Genomic DNA, 14,626 nt, shown 5'->3' with positions numbered 1-14,626 from the left:
TCTTGATGAACTCTTGTTTGATGTGAGAGAATTAGCAGTGACGCAAGGTCCTGAGGGGCCTGGAATTACCAGATTTATTCCAGAAGCCTATTAAAGTGGATGGGTTGAAGGTGCTGGTTGATTCATGAAATGTTGCTATGGGGATTTGTAAACTGCATACAATGCACACAGCTTCCAAATTCAAGTTACTGAAAAGTCAGAGGAAGAGCAAGTTACTACATTTTGATTAGAGTTTACAAAGACAATCTATTTATATCTATTATTAACATCCACCTATGAATCCTAATGAGTAAAAAAAATAATAATAAGATCAGGATGGGCTTTAACAAAGTAAATACAGAAAATATTGACTTCAAAAGGAATAATTCGGCCAAAAATGAAAAATACTCAAAACTTACTCACACTCAGGCCATCCAAGATGTGGATGAGTTTGTTTCTTCATCGGAACAGATTTAGAGAAATTTTACATTACATTACTTGCTCACCAATGAATCCTCTGATGTGAATGGGTGCCATCAGAATGAGAGTTCAAACAGCTGAAAAAACATCACACAATCCACAAGTAATTTACCTGACTCCAGTCCATAATGTCTTGTGAAGTGAAACGCTAGATGTTTGTAAGAAACAAACTCATTAAGGCATTTTAACTATAAACCACCGATTTAAGTCTAGAATCCATAATAATGCTTTGCCCAGTGGAAAAAATCATCACCTGTTGTCCTCTCATATCAAAATCTACCAACATGTTTGTTTAGAACTGTTTTGGATTGTTTTCGCTTATAAACGGTGCTTGATCTGTGCATACTTAAGACAAGATGACTTTTTTAAAACAATATTATGGACAAAGGACCCATTTTTGAACCAGAAGCAACTATTTGAAGTCAAAACACCTTTTTCACTTCACAGGTTGTTAATTGATGGACTGGAGTCTTGTGGATTATTTATAGTTGTTGTGATGTGTATTCACCCATTCACTGCAGAAGATTCATCAGATCTACTATTTCTTTAAAGTTTGAAACTTACCACAGATGAGGTGTGAAGAGGTATTTTTCTATTTTTTTTTTTTTTTTTTTTCTATTTTCTATTTTTTCTATTTTCTATTTTCTATTTTTTTAGAATCATATTCTATTTTTTATTCCTCATATCTATTTTTATTCTCATATCTATTTGTTATTTTATTTTATTGCTAGTTTATTTCTGTATATATGTTTACTGTACTTTTTCTATTGTATTTTTGTAAACTTGAGGTTTTTCTTAATTTTGTTGGACAATTTGTTGGACAGTCGTACAATACATTTCACTACATGTCGTACTACGTATGTATATGTATGTGACAAATAAAATTTGAATTTGAATTTGAAGGCACATATACTATAACGTGAATCTGATATGCACTGACCCTGAGACCTTATGACACAGCATTATGCCCTTGTATAAGCATTATATAATTCAAAGTAGGCTTACTTTGGTACATGCACACCATCGCTGATGTTTGAACAAAGCTCTTAAATAAGACAAACAATGCTAACACCGTTTCAAACCGAGGTCACGGGAAATGAAAGAGGGATGAGCTTGAATTAATATACACCTATGGTTTATAAGGGTCTCTCACACACAAACACGTAGTAACTATAGATTCTATATTATACAACTTCCACCTCCTGTTGAGGACACACTAAGGAGCATGTTCTGTGAGTGTAACATGCCTCACCAGTACTATTCAAACACAATGAATCCATTCTGAGTTGGCTCACAGTAATGAAGGAAATGACAGTGGAAAAAAGGTACAGTGACTAATCACCATTAGGGCCACACACATGATTAAAGCATAAATCAAACCCACAAGTTTTCAAATCATATACAAATAAAACCGTTTCCACAGACACATATCCCAGAAATAATCATTAATGATCCTCTTTTCCATAAAGCGATTAACGTTACTCACGTATTTACCAGTGTAAACAAGACTTCAATTCCCAAGAAGAACAAGCGCTGATGAATCATTTGCTGTTCTTTTTTTGAACAACTGCAACTTCAGTCGCTGAGAGAAACAGAGCATTATCAGCTGTCACTGTGGCGCTCATGATTCCTTAAATTGAGTTATATATGACAGATACTAGGTAGATCGTTATCTGAAAATCATCAGCATATCCCAATTCACTTTGATTACACAGACCACAGCCAGAATATAAGGGTCATTGGGAGGTCTGATGGCTTTCAGATGCTAATCTGGTTTGCATTACAGCTAGTGGACGCAGTTTAGCCACAACAGTTTACAGTACATTACCTGATATAGAGGCTGAATCATTGTGTTTTGCCTATAAAAATCAAGCCAGGTCATTTCCAGTGTTTCCAAAGCCCATTTTAAGACCTTGTAGTATGTATAAACGTAACCAAACCTCATTAAACAGTCGCCCTGGAACCAATAGAACATTAGCATTGTCTTAAAGAAACCAGGTCAATCAGAGTGTAAGAACACCAGCAAGTTTCCCTGGTTTTGACACTTAATGAAATCATGTTAATCCCATTCTTTCCCTTCCATTAGTGAGAAGAAACACGTGGCGCATCTCCTTTAATGGGATGGACATCGTCAGAGGTCATCATCACTGACATAGATGTACAATAAAGCACACTCTAGGCAACTGATAATATCAGTTCAATTGTACAGTAAACGATTTAGCTTGGATTAAGGGTTTCAGTAATTTAACACTGTGGTTTCCAGAAAAACCGTCTCAGAGACACAAGTACTAAACTTTTGCCATTAATTCAGGCGGAGCCCCAAGCGATTTTCAGCTATCTTAGCTATCTAGTTCTTCTCTGTATATACTTGTGCTATTGATTTATGACAGAAATCATTATTTACTGTCCACAAGTGGCTATCATACAGAAAGCACCAACAAAGAGCCTCTGACTAAAGGTTGGAATACATTACATGTATTTTGTCCTGATTTTTGCCCATATTTGCAGTCTGAGTCAGCGCTATATACAAAAAGTCAGAGCCAATCGGAGCTGACAGATTTCAAGGAAAATCACAGTATATGATGGACACACGACAGTGTTTTAGAATCAGTCTGCTATGATTTCATCTAGTCATAAATGTTTTGTATTTTTAGCATTTTTTAAAACACAATTTGTTTTCATTTGTCATGCATCTCTTAATAATAATTGTACTTAAAAGGACTTGAAAGTGTGTGATCCACACTTGTTTAGTGCATGATGCCTATTTTCTTTCCTCTGTAAACATTTACAAAGTTGGCAAGTGTATGTTGACTAGTGTTTGTAAACCTGTTTATATTGTAAAGTTCATGTAGTGTATTCCAGCATTAATGCATGACTCGTCATATTAAAAGTCAAAAAATGGGAACAAATGAGCAAGATAGTTCTGAGTGAGGCCCAGAAACAGCATTATAGATGTAGCTCACCCCAAAATAAAAATACTGTCATCATTTACCTGCCCTTGACACTCAAAACCCGTATGACTTTCTTTTGTCTGTGGAATAAAAAAGTTTTTAAATAACATTTTAGTCTCTTCAAAAAAAAAACAAAAAAAAAACAAAGAACTAGGACTGTCAATCTCCAGAAAAATAATAAAGATACACAAAATATTTGACACTAGAGATGACATGACACTAGAGATGAATATCATCAATAAATAACACCTTAGACTTTGCGCTACTGTATTGTTTTGCTTAAGAAGCAAAACAATACAGAATATGGTGCATTACATTTATAACATTTTTAATAGCATTGTTAAAGAATTGTAAATAATGTCTTTAAAGATCCTGCATGTGTAGCTGTGTAGAGCCTGCTACAATTAATCAGTGAACCTGGTAAAGAGGTTAATGACTTATTTTGGTGTCCAGATGTCAACTAAATAAAAACAATTAGGCACAAAAGCCAGATTTGAAGACACGTGGACCCAGAATTCTGTGCAACATAACAGGAACAGCACATAAACATATTGAAAACAAAACTCACTGGGGATAAAAACTACTGGAACATGTTTGTAACACAAACGCAACATCTCAAGTCACAAGCACAGTTCAAAAGGACATGTGTGCCCCACACTAACTCAAAACCGAGGTTGCCTCTAGGTCCATCTGGGGTCGATTCAACAACAAGATGCAGAAAGTGTGTTTCACATTAACACTGTCAAGTTGTTTCTCATGTCCTCTTGTCACCCTGAGCCTGTTTTGGGGATATTTAATTACTTTGTTCTTTGCCTCCTAAAAGGAATATTTAAATGTAAATGTATCATTTGAGGCTAGCTTGTTTGGTAGTTTGCTTTGGGTTTACACGTACTTAAACAAAAACATAAATCTTATGTAAATCTTAAGCGTGGTGGTGCATCTAAAAGAGGCTCAAATGGAAAATGTGAAAATGGTTTAAATACTGTCAAACACAAAGATTCCAAAATAGGATGTGGGGTCAGGGTGAAATTTGTCCATACGTTTTTGCCCAATTTATTGTTTTTGTTTATTTTGTCTCTTAATAGAGATCAAATCTTTTTTTTTTTTTTTTAACAGTGTATGGCATTATTTTCGGTTTAGGATCCAGTGTGGCAGGAAGTCAGGTACACTTTACTCACTGAGCGAGCTTCTGGGAGTTTCCAAACACAGGAGTAGAGCTGCAATGAAAGAATGGAAAGACAAGGTCAAATGAGGTGGGAGAGACAGGCAAATGAAAACAGGTGAGTACGCCATAGGCATACATGAGAAAGAGAAATTTACGGTAAGAAAAAAAACAACTGGCAGCTGTGTTTACCAGAAATTCACAGTATTACAAGATGGCACAGTGGTGCCTGTTTTAAAACTTATAACTGTATATTTAAGTAATATAATGATAACATTCCAAGCTACTTGGACTAAAAAATAAAATCTAAATTTGACCTATAAATATACCGATAATCGTCATAATAAAATAGGGGGCACAATAGAAAATCAATGATGGATCAGAGCTCATAAAACATGTCTATATACTGTAGATGTGCACAGAGTCATACAACAACAAAACAGCATCAGGGAAACAAACACAATGCTAAAAATATACAATAAATATGAACTAAATAAAAGAAAATGTAACGTAAAACATACTAAATGTACAATACTGATGACAAAAATAAGAATAAACAAAACATACCATATACATAAACACAATGATATGTTATGCGTCACTTCTAGGAATGTTCTTTTACGTTTTTCCTCTCAAATTATATGGTAGTTCATATTGTTCATTCTTAAAATATTTACAATTTTCATGTGATAAGAACAAAGTTAACCAATAATACCATTTTACAGTGTTGTTTCTGCGAGAGCGATGATAAATGTTTTTACAAATAAATCAATGAAATTTAAAAGAGAAAGAGAACTTATAAATAACAAAAAATGTTTCTCATGCTGGTTACAATAGTCACAGATTCATTTTCATAAAGAAAATGAGTGAAAAATCAAATATCAACTGGGTAATTTGAGCAGGCCTAGGTAATAAACAGACCTAAAAGTTGTTATTGAAAATCGTTTGACTATTGATCACCAGCAGCTGGCTATTTCAACAAGTAAAACGTTACATTCTGTAACAGACTAATATTGGAGAACAATCCACAACACCTGCTAAACTTGAAAACTTTATCTTGAGAACTTATAAAAACCTATAACCTATAAAAACATCAGTGAAATATGACACGATTTGTATTAGTATGTTCTTTCAAAGGGTAACACCCTGCTCTGGATTGTTTAAATATGTCTGTTCATCTGAATGCACAGGTGTATCAGCTTGTTTCCTGGCAAATGAGAATTATGCACTGATATTAGTAAATAATTGACAACTTTGTGGCAAAATCTAGAAATTCTGCACACCTCCTCACTTTGGGAAAGAGAACATTTGTGACCTGCTACTCAACGACAGACATATTCCTGTACCTCAAAACAGATGAAGGAGAGAAGAAACAGATGAGGGACAAATGATTATATTCTTGTGAATCCCCTTCAGTTTTGCTGTAAGAATGTGAGTTTAAGTAAAAGGATATCTAAGACAGGAACAAATGAGCTAAAATCCTTCTCAGGGTTTATGCTTATCAAATTAGTAGTTTAGCATTATAGAAATTGTTAATTATTATAACTACTTGTGTAATAAGTCCAATAATAAAAGAAAAAACAAATAAAATAATAACTAATAGCTGAATAACGACAAAAGTAAATATTTAATATTGTCAGGATGACAGAACACAATATGTTTGAAACATGTTTCTTCATTGTTTACTTCTCTTAATTTAGCCAGCATATGCTCTTGCTTTGTTCCCTGTCAAATCACCTGCCTTGCAAACATCTGTGAGTGAAACCGAAAGACCGTAACTGAAGTGACTTTGAAGTGGGCAAACATATGGAGAGCACAATTCCACAGAAGAGTCAATGCCACAGAAGACAAACAACACACAGGTTCAGTGATTCAATATCTCACTCCTATTTTTAGATGCACAACATTAAACCTAATGTCCCTCTGAATATCAGAGAGAAATGTTGCTGCAATGATGTTCTAGGATCAACAAGGATGCTGATCCAGAAACATGTCCTATTTGGGCAAATCGATTCAGACAGTGTTTACACCAACTAAGGCCATATGGTGAACCAAACTGAACAATTCTGCTCTCGAAAGCAAACATCTGTATATATCCCAGACCTTCTCCTGTAGCTCCAACCCTAATAACACACCTGAACCTGAGCTAATCAAAGTCTTCAGACTTACTAGAAACTTCCAGTCAAGTGTGTTGGAGCTACAGGATGTTGGACCTCTAGAAGGAGACTTGAGATCAAAAAAATCCAACAATGATAAACATTTACCTTTACATTACATTTACATTTAGTTATTTAGCAGACGATTTTATACAAAGCGACTTACATATGAGGACAATGGAAGCAATCAAAATCAACAAAAGAGCTATGATATGCAAGTGCTACAACAAGTCTCAGTTAGCTTAACACAATACACGTAGCAAGTTTTTTTTAAATTATATAATAAATAAAAAGAAAACAGATAGAATAGAAAAAGAATAGAGCAAGCTATTGTTAGAGGCCTTTTTTGTTTTTGTTAATTGTATAATAAATAAAAAGAAACAGAATGCAAAAAGCTTTTTTTTTGTAAGAGAAAAGGGGGGGACAAGTTTTTTAAAGAATAAAATTAGAATAGAGAGTGCTACAGATAGAGGGTTAAATAAAGATGGAAGAGATGTGTTTTTAGCCGATTCTTGAAGGCTAAGGACTCAGCTGCTTGAATTGAGTTGGGCAGGTCATTCCACCAGGAGGGAACATTTAATTTAAAAGTCCGTGAAAGTGATTTTGTGCCTCTATGGCACAATAAAGCAACATTCCAGAACGCAAATTTCTAGAGGGCACATAAGTCTGAAGTAATGAATTTAGGTAAAGGGGTGCAGAGCCAGTGGTGGTTTTGTAGGCAAACAAAACCACCACTGGTGGTTTTTGTGCAAGCTGCTATTGGTAGCCAAGTGCAAATTGATAAACAGAGGTGTGACGTGCATTCTTTTTGGTTCATTAAAAATTAATCTTGCTGCCGCATTCTGGATTAATTGTAAAGGTTTGATAGAACTGGCTGGAAGACCTGCCAAGAGAGCATTGCAATAGTCCAGCCTGGACAAAACAAGAGCTTGAACAAGGAGTCGTGAAGCATGTGCAGAAAGAAAGGGCCTGATCTTCTTGATGTTGAATAAAGCAAATCTGCAGGACTGGGCTGAAAATGTCAGCTGATCAATCAATCACAACTCCAAGGTTTCTGGCTGTTTTTGAAAGAGTTATGGTTGATGTGCCTAACTGGATGGTGAAATTGTGATGAAACAATGGGTTTGATGGAACCACAAGCAGTTCTGTCTTGGCAAGGTTGAGTTAAAGGTGAAGGTCCTTCATCCAGTAAGAAATGTCTGTTAGACAAGCTGAGATGCGAGCCGCTATCGTCGGATAATCATGGTGCCAGGACAACTGTCTCTCTCTGAACGTGAGCAAAACTAAAGAGCTGATCATGGACTTTAGGAAGAGACAGCAGCAGCCCTACACTCCTCTTATGATCAGTAGGGCCCCTGTGGAGAGGGTGAGTAACTTCAAGTACCTTGGTGTAAACCTCTCCGAGAACCTGACTTGGACTACACACATCCAAACACAGGTTAAGAAAGCCAGGCAAAGACTGTACCATCTGCGACAGCTGAGGAAATTCAGGGTCTCACCAGCAATCCTGAAAACTTTCTATTCAGGGACCATAGAAAGTGTATTGACTCAGTGCATGGGTCTGCTCTCCCCTCTCTGCAGGACATCTACCTCAAATGCTGCAAAAGTAGAGCTGTCAAAATAATCAAGGACTCAAATCACCCTGCTAACCGACTATTCACTTTGCTTCCATCCGGTAAACGCTTCCGTAGCCTGATGGCAAAAACTGAGAGACTTAGGAGGAGCTTCTTCCCCCAGGCCATCAGGCTCCTAAACTCTGTGTCATAACATCACTTGACTCCATGTTAACATCACTATATTAATAAGCTATTCATAATTTTTCTCTACCTCATATTGCTGCTATTTAAATACCCTGTACAACTTTTTTGCACATTCTTTTGCACATTCCTGTTATATTACCATTTATGTCAACAACATGCTGACCTGCACATTTATATTTTTTTATCTTATTTTATTCTTTAAAAATGTTTTCTACTTTTCTTTTTCTTAATATTTGTCTATACAATTGCATTGTCCTTGGAGCGGACCTGACTTACATTTCACTGCTGGTTATACTCTGTATAATTGTGTATGTGACGAATAAAAATCTTGAATCATCAGGGTGGAATGAGAGGTAGAGTTGAGTGTCATCAGTATAGCAGTGGTATGAAAAGCCATGTTTCTGAATGACAGAACCTAATGATGCCATGTAGACATAGAAGAGAAGTAGTCCAAGAACTGAGCCCTGAGGCACCCCAGTAGTTAGATGTTACGACTTGGACACCTCACCTCTCCAAGATACCTTGAAGGACCTATCTGAGAGGTAAGACTCAAACCAATGGAGTGCAGTTCCTGAGATGTCCTTTGCCAATAGGGTTGACAGAAGGATCTGGTGGTTAACCGTGTCAAAAGCAGCGGACAGATCTAGCAAGGTAAGTATAGAAGATTTGGAATCCGCTCTTGCCAGTCTTGGGGCTTCAACAACTGAGAGCAAGGCAGTCTTGGTTGAATGTCCACTTCTGAAACCAGACTGGTTGCTGTCGAGGAGGTTGTTCTGTGTAAGAAAGGCAGAGTTTTGGTTGAACACAGCTCGTTCAAGTGTTTTAGCAATGAAAGGAGGAAGGGGAACCGGTCTGTAGTTCTGGGTTAAGTAGAGATGTTAAGGGTGGGTTTCTTAAGTAGTGGAGTTATACGAGCCTGTCTAAAGGCTGAGTGAAAAACACCAGTGTGAAGGGAAGTGTTAATGATGTGAGTGAATGCAGGTACAACTGCAGGAGAAATGGCTTGAAGGAGATGAGATGGAATAGGATCAAGCGGTCAAGCAGTAGGATGATTAGAAAGGATGACTTTGGAGACTTCTGCCTCAGAGAGTGAAGAGAAGGATGTGAACGAATATATGTTTGCTGGTAAGATGTTAAACTTTTTTTTTTTTTTTGTAATAAACAATTATTACGAAACCAGTGCATTACGATTTAACTTAACTGTTTTCTATTTTAATACACTTTAAGATGTGCTTGCAAAAAGCTGAACATTTAGACATGTTTTATTATGATCAGAGTTGAAAACTATTTTTTAGGATTCTATGAAGAACGTGTTTAATTTATAAATAGCAGTTTAAAGGGGAAAAATTAGGCCTATTTTGACATACCGTTCAGCTTTGGTATGAAATCTATTAATCGAAATTGTTGTTCAACAAAATCACATTTTTTTCTTGAAGAGCAGAGGTTTTGATTTCAGGTCAAGCGTCTAAAATAGAGATATCAGCATTTGGACAGTAACAGGACCCAAAAGAATCTGACAACCAAGGGAGTCCAAATCTAATCTAACCTAAATTCCTAGCAGCTACATTCCAAAGCAGTCATTCAATCCAATTTAATTCTAACCAATTTTGTCTAAAAGAGATAATCAAAATGCCAGGTCCTTTGTCTCTAGCATCAGCTGTAATTGATAATGTGTGGTTTAGGTTTTCCAGTATATTTTTTTATTATAGTCAGAAACAGGTTGCTCATTTACCCCCTGCTTTATGTTCTAAAAGTCACTCATGTAGGAAAACAACTGTTAAACATGACAAGAGATGTTTTTGAAGGAAATGAGCATTACTCAACAAAATACAGAGGCGTGACATTTCAAAAATGACAAGTGCAAGCATCTTGATGCCTGGAGTGCTGGTCATATGTGAAGATGCTGGAGAATAGAGCCTTCAAAGTAATTGTAGACTTTTGATTCTCAGAATCTTAAATTGGTTTGGTAAAAAATTTGAGGCTAAAGCAATTCAAAGTAGACAAGGTATTATTTAAGGCCATATTATAGATGACTGATGGAGATTTACCACACAAAGTGTGTTAACTAAGAGGAAAACATGGAGTGATTGAGCGGCTAGGTGGATGGAGATGGATGGCTCAATGATAACCCCCACTACCCACTGGCTTTGTGGGGGCCAGTGCTATTAGCATGTCCATGTAACAATAAATCGCCAATCCCACACACACCCAAACTCATGCACACCCTCTGTGCTTCACGGCAATGATAGATGGGCCCCTTCAGGCCTGTGTACGAACAGGGGTGTATGTCGATGTCAGTGTTCAAATTAAACCCGAGCCCCTCCCAAACACCTTGACTGAAGGGGAGGACACACAGAGAGCGCACAGAGGAAGCCAGAGTTTTGTTTCTGTAACCTTTGACTCCCGGAGCCCATCAATAACCTCCCAGCAGCACTGAGAGAGGGAGGGTGGGCTGCCATCCATCTTCATTGGAGGAGAGGAGAACGTGCGCTCGCTGTCTCTCCTCTCTTCCCCTATCACTCCATCTTCTCCCACACTCTCACTTCACTTTCTCTAACAACCTTTTGTCTTGTCAGTTCTCTCTCCATTAATGTTCGAGTTGTCTCCTGTGAATCTTGATGTTGATGTACAGGAAATCGGATATACAAATTGGCAGAGTTGAGATTAACTAAAATAAACCAAACCAACTAGAAATGACAGTGAAACCAATTTCTGCTTCTAGTACTGAAAACTAAGAAAAACAAGGTTTATATTCACTACTGTTCAAAAGTTTGGGGTCAGTAAGATTTTTTTTTATGTTGTTGAAATAAGTCTTTTGTACTTACCAAGGGTGCGTTTATTGGCTCAAACAGTAAAATTGTGAAAAATGATTACAATTTAAATGACAATATTCATATAGAAAACCATTAATTCAGTTTATTGTAATATACTCCTGTGATGGCAATGCCGAACTTTCAGCAGCCATTATTCCAGACTTCATTCAAATATGGCGAATTGAACTTTTCTTATTATAATTTCTTAAAAACAGTTGTGCTGCTTAATATTTTGTGGAAACTATGATACATTTTTTTCAGGATTCTTTAATGTAAAGTGTTTTTCAATATAAATTTTTTGTAACATTTTACAAGTCTTTACATTTGATTTAATTTAACACATCATTGCTTAATAAAAAAAATATTATAAGATTTTGACGGATTTTTTTTAATGTTATTCTCGGGTCTTACACTAAAACCAGGGGAACAGGCAACAATAGGATTTGATGTACATAAACAACTTACGTTTCCTAATTAAAGTCAAGGTGTTTATTTGACACATTTCTGACTTGAAATGAAATGAAAAATGTAATATTCAGTCTTATTTTTACACTGGGGTTCTTCCATCTCAATGCAAAAATAAGTATGCTGTCAAAATCAAATACAGCTTTGATCAGTTTGCCAAGTTGTTGGTCACTGTCCTAGTACTCAACAGATAAACTGCGGCATAGAGAGAAAGAGACTGAGATTAGTTCACAGATCACCATATTTCCATAATCAGTCAGATATGAAGCCATGGCAGACACTATGCAAACATCAAGCCACTGCTCTTCCCTCTTCGGCATTTTCATCTGACCCATTTGCAAACACACTCACAGATTTGAATAATAACTTATATAAAAGCATATAAACATGCAGGTTATTTTTAACTCTCTTCCGTACGAGACAAAGATCAATGGGTGACATGCTATCAGCCCTCACCATCGCTGGCTTTTTTTGTCTCTCTTCCTTTTCTGTTCAGGGCAAATGTTTATTCTATGCTCCCCTGCACGCTATGTTGTCTCTCTGGATATTGAGACAGCAGTGACCTCTCCTGACCTCTGCTGCTCCGGACACACAATACAAGGCCACTTTTATTAGATACATTCAATGTCTTTCCTAATGGGTGAATTAGTAAAACAAATATTTCTAAAGTGAATTCATTATCAGATATCAAAAATGCTGAATTACAATGCACCTCCATTCATCTTGGGTTGTTTTAACATTTTGGCCATATTCCAAGGCAATACTGATCTAAACACAAGGTCTGCCGCAAGAAATGTTTGTACACCTAACAGGCACATGCATATACAGCATGATATTCCCACACGTTGCTAATAGAAAAGATCTACTGGATCTCTTAATGGATCTCTAATGTCCTGACAAAAAAAAGTTGGAGCAATTTTCTGAAATTGCTGACCAATTTTATGTATGTGGAAAATAACATTAGAATTATGTGCAACAGATTTACTTAATGGGAATTTTCTACTTCACAAAAAAGAAGCACAAAAACCCCCCATGCTTTTCAGTTGAAATACACATTTTACATCATGTAAAAACCTGAATGGTTTCTCTCAGCATCTGAATATAGTTATACAGTGCTAACAACGTGGAATTAAGCAGTTGCATGATATAATTATTAAACACATATGTAGTTCAGTCGTATTTCCCAGTACATACATAAAAATTTAAAATGTGATATAAAAACTATAATTTGTCCATTATTCCCTAAATGTGTATGCAGAAGAGCATGATCTGCAATGAAGACATTTTCTCAGTGTCTTGTAAAATACATTATCCGTTTCATCCTGATGTGTTTCTGTAGCACTTCCTGGGAGATCGCAACAGTTGAAGCAAGTGATACATCTGTTTCTGGCAGATCATCCGTTGTCGTCGTCTTCTTTGTAATGGCCCATTTGAGGACACGGGACAATCCTTTTGTTCTGCTTAAAACAACATGCAAATATGAAGCTTGATCTTGATCACATCATCTCAGTTATCTCTTTCTAACACTCAAATCTTTAACCAAACATTGCTGTTGGGGTATATGTAACAATGTAAAAGTCTTTACTGTGAAGAAGTTAATGTGTCCCTGTTGGAAAAAAAATCTTACTGTCCCTCAACTTTTTTGAATGGAGGTATATGTACAGTATTTTTGTGAGTAATGTGTTATTTTAGGTCATGCTTCAAATGTGATATTCAGCTTTATAAAATAATGATGTCCCCGCTTCTTTTCTTGATGCTTTGAGCAGTGGAAAGGGTTAAATAACAGAATCAATGAATGTGACTTTAAGCCATCTTGAACTCACACTGGATGTGAAGTCACCGTTGTCCGTGGATGACCAGCATAAAATTACTGCCTATTGAATTGTTATAGAAAACTTTCCAAGAGGACTGCATCACCAAATTCCCTCACCATGGGTTATATGACAAAAGTATAAATCAAGTCCTTTATCTTGGACCGTAAGAAGAAACAATTAATCTTCAGTTTTACATTTGGCTCAACAGGGCCGTAACTGCCAGAACTTCCGAACTCCACCATCGGTCCCGGGGCGTTGAGATGGGCAGTAGGAGGCAGGATTCATCATCCGGTTATAATCTGGCACTGCTCGGTTCCTGAACCCCAACAGAAAGCCTGTCGCGCTCAAGTGAGCCCCAAAAGATTTGTTTTGCCCGACTCGCTCAAAACATGTGGGAGATCAACAGACCCGGAGGGCCACGGTGTCTCATCTGAGATGATGAAGGAAAATGTGTTTGTGGTGTGGTCACAGTTCAGTAACGTTCTCCACACACAGACATAAATGGTGGTGGCAGGGGGCATCTCTCACTGCATGATGGGACAGTGATCGCACAAAATTGGATAAGGCAGGTTTTGTGCCACAGTGAAAAGGCAGAAGATGGAGTAAGATCGAGTGGGAGGGAAGGAAAGAGGGAAGAGTTGTGTACATCAAGTAGTTCTAGGTCATCTGACCACCATAAAGCTCCACTGCACTGCTTTCATATAAACATTTTAAGGCTATCAGAGCCACTGGCCTGTGGTTAGTGCACACCTGGACAAATCTTAACATTTTTTTTTAATAAATTGTTAATTTAAATAAAGCTGACAAAGTAAAATTAAATATTAAATGAAATGCTACCTTGGCAACAATGTGAAATAAAGCTAAACAGAAATAAAAATGTTAAAAAAATTAAATTAAACTAAAATGAAAACCTTTAAAAAATAATAATAAAGTATTTTAAAACATTAATACTATAATGGCATACAAATAATACCAAAAAAGCCTCTCATGACCCTGTTCCCAAACTGAAAGTAAAATGCCGTTTCAATTACAACTCAGATGCAAAA

This window comes from Barbus barbus, assembly GCF_936440315.1.
Source record: "Barbus barbus genome assembly, chromosome: 1".
Classification (NCBI taxonomy): domain Eukaryota; kingdom Metazoa; phylum Chordata; class Actinopteri; order Cypriniformes; family Cyprinidae; genus Barbus; species Barbus barbus.
Note: the sequence above shows the minus strand (reverse complement) of the source record.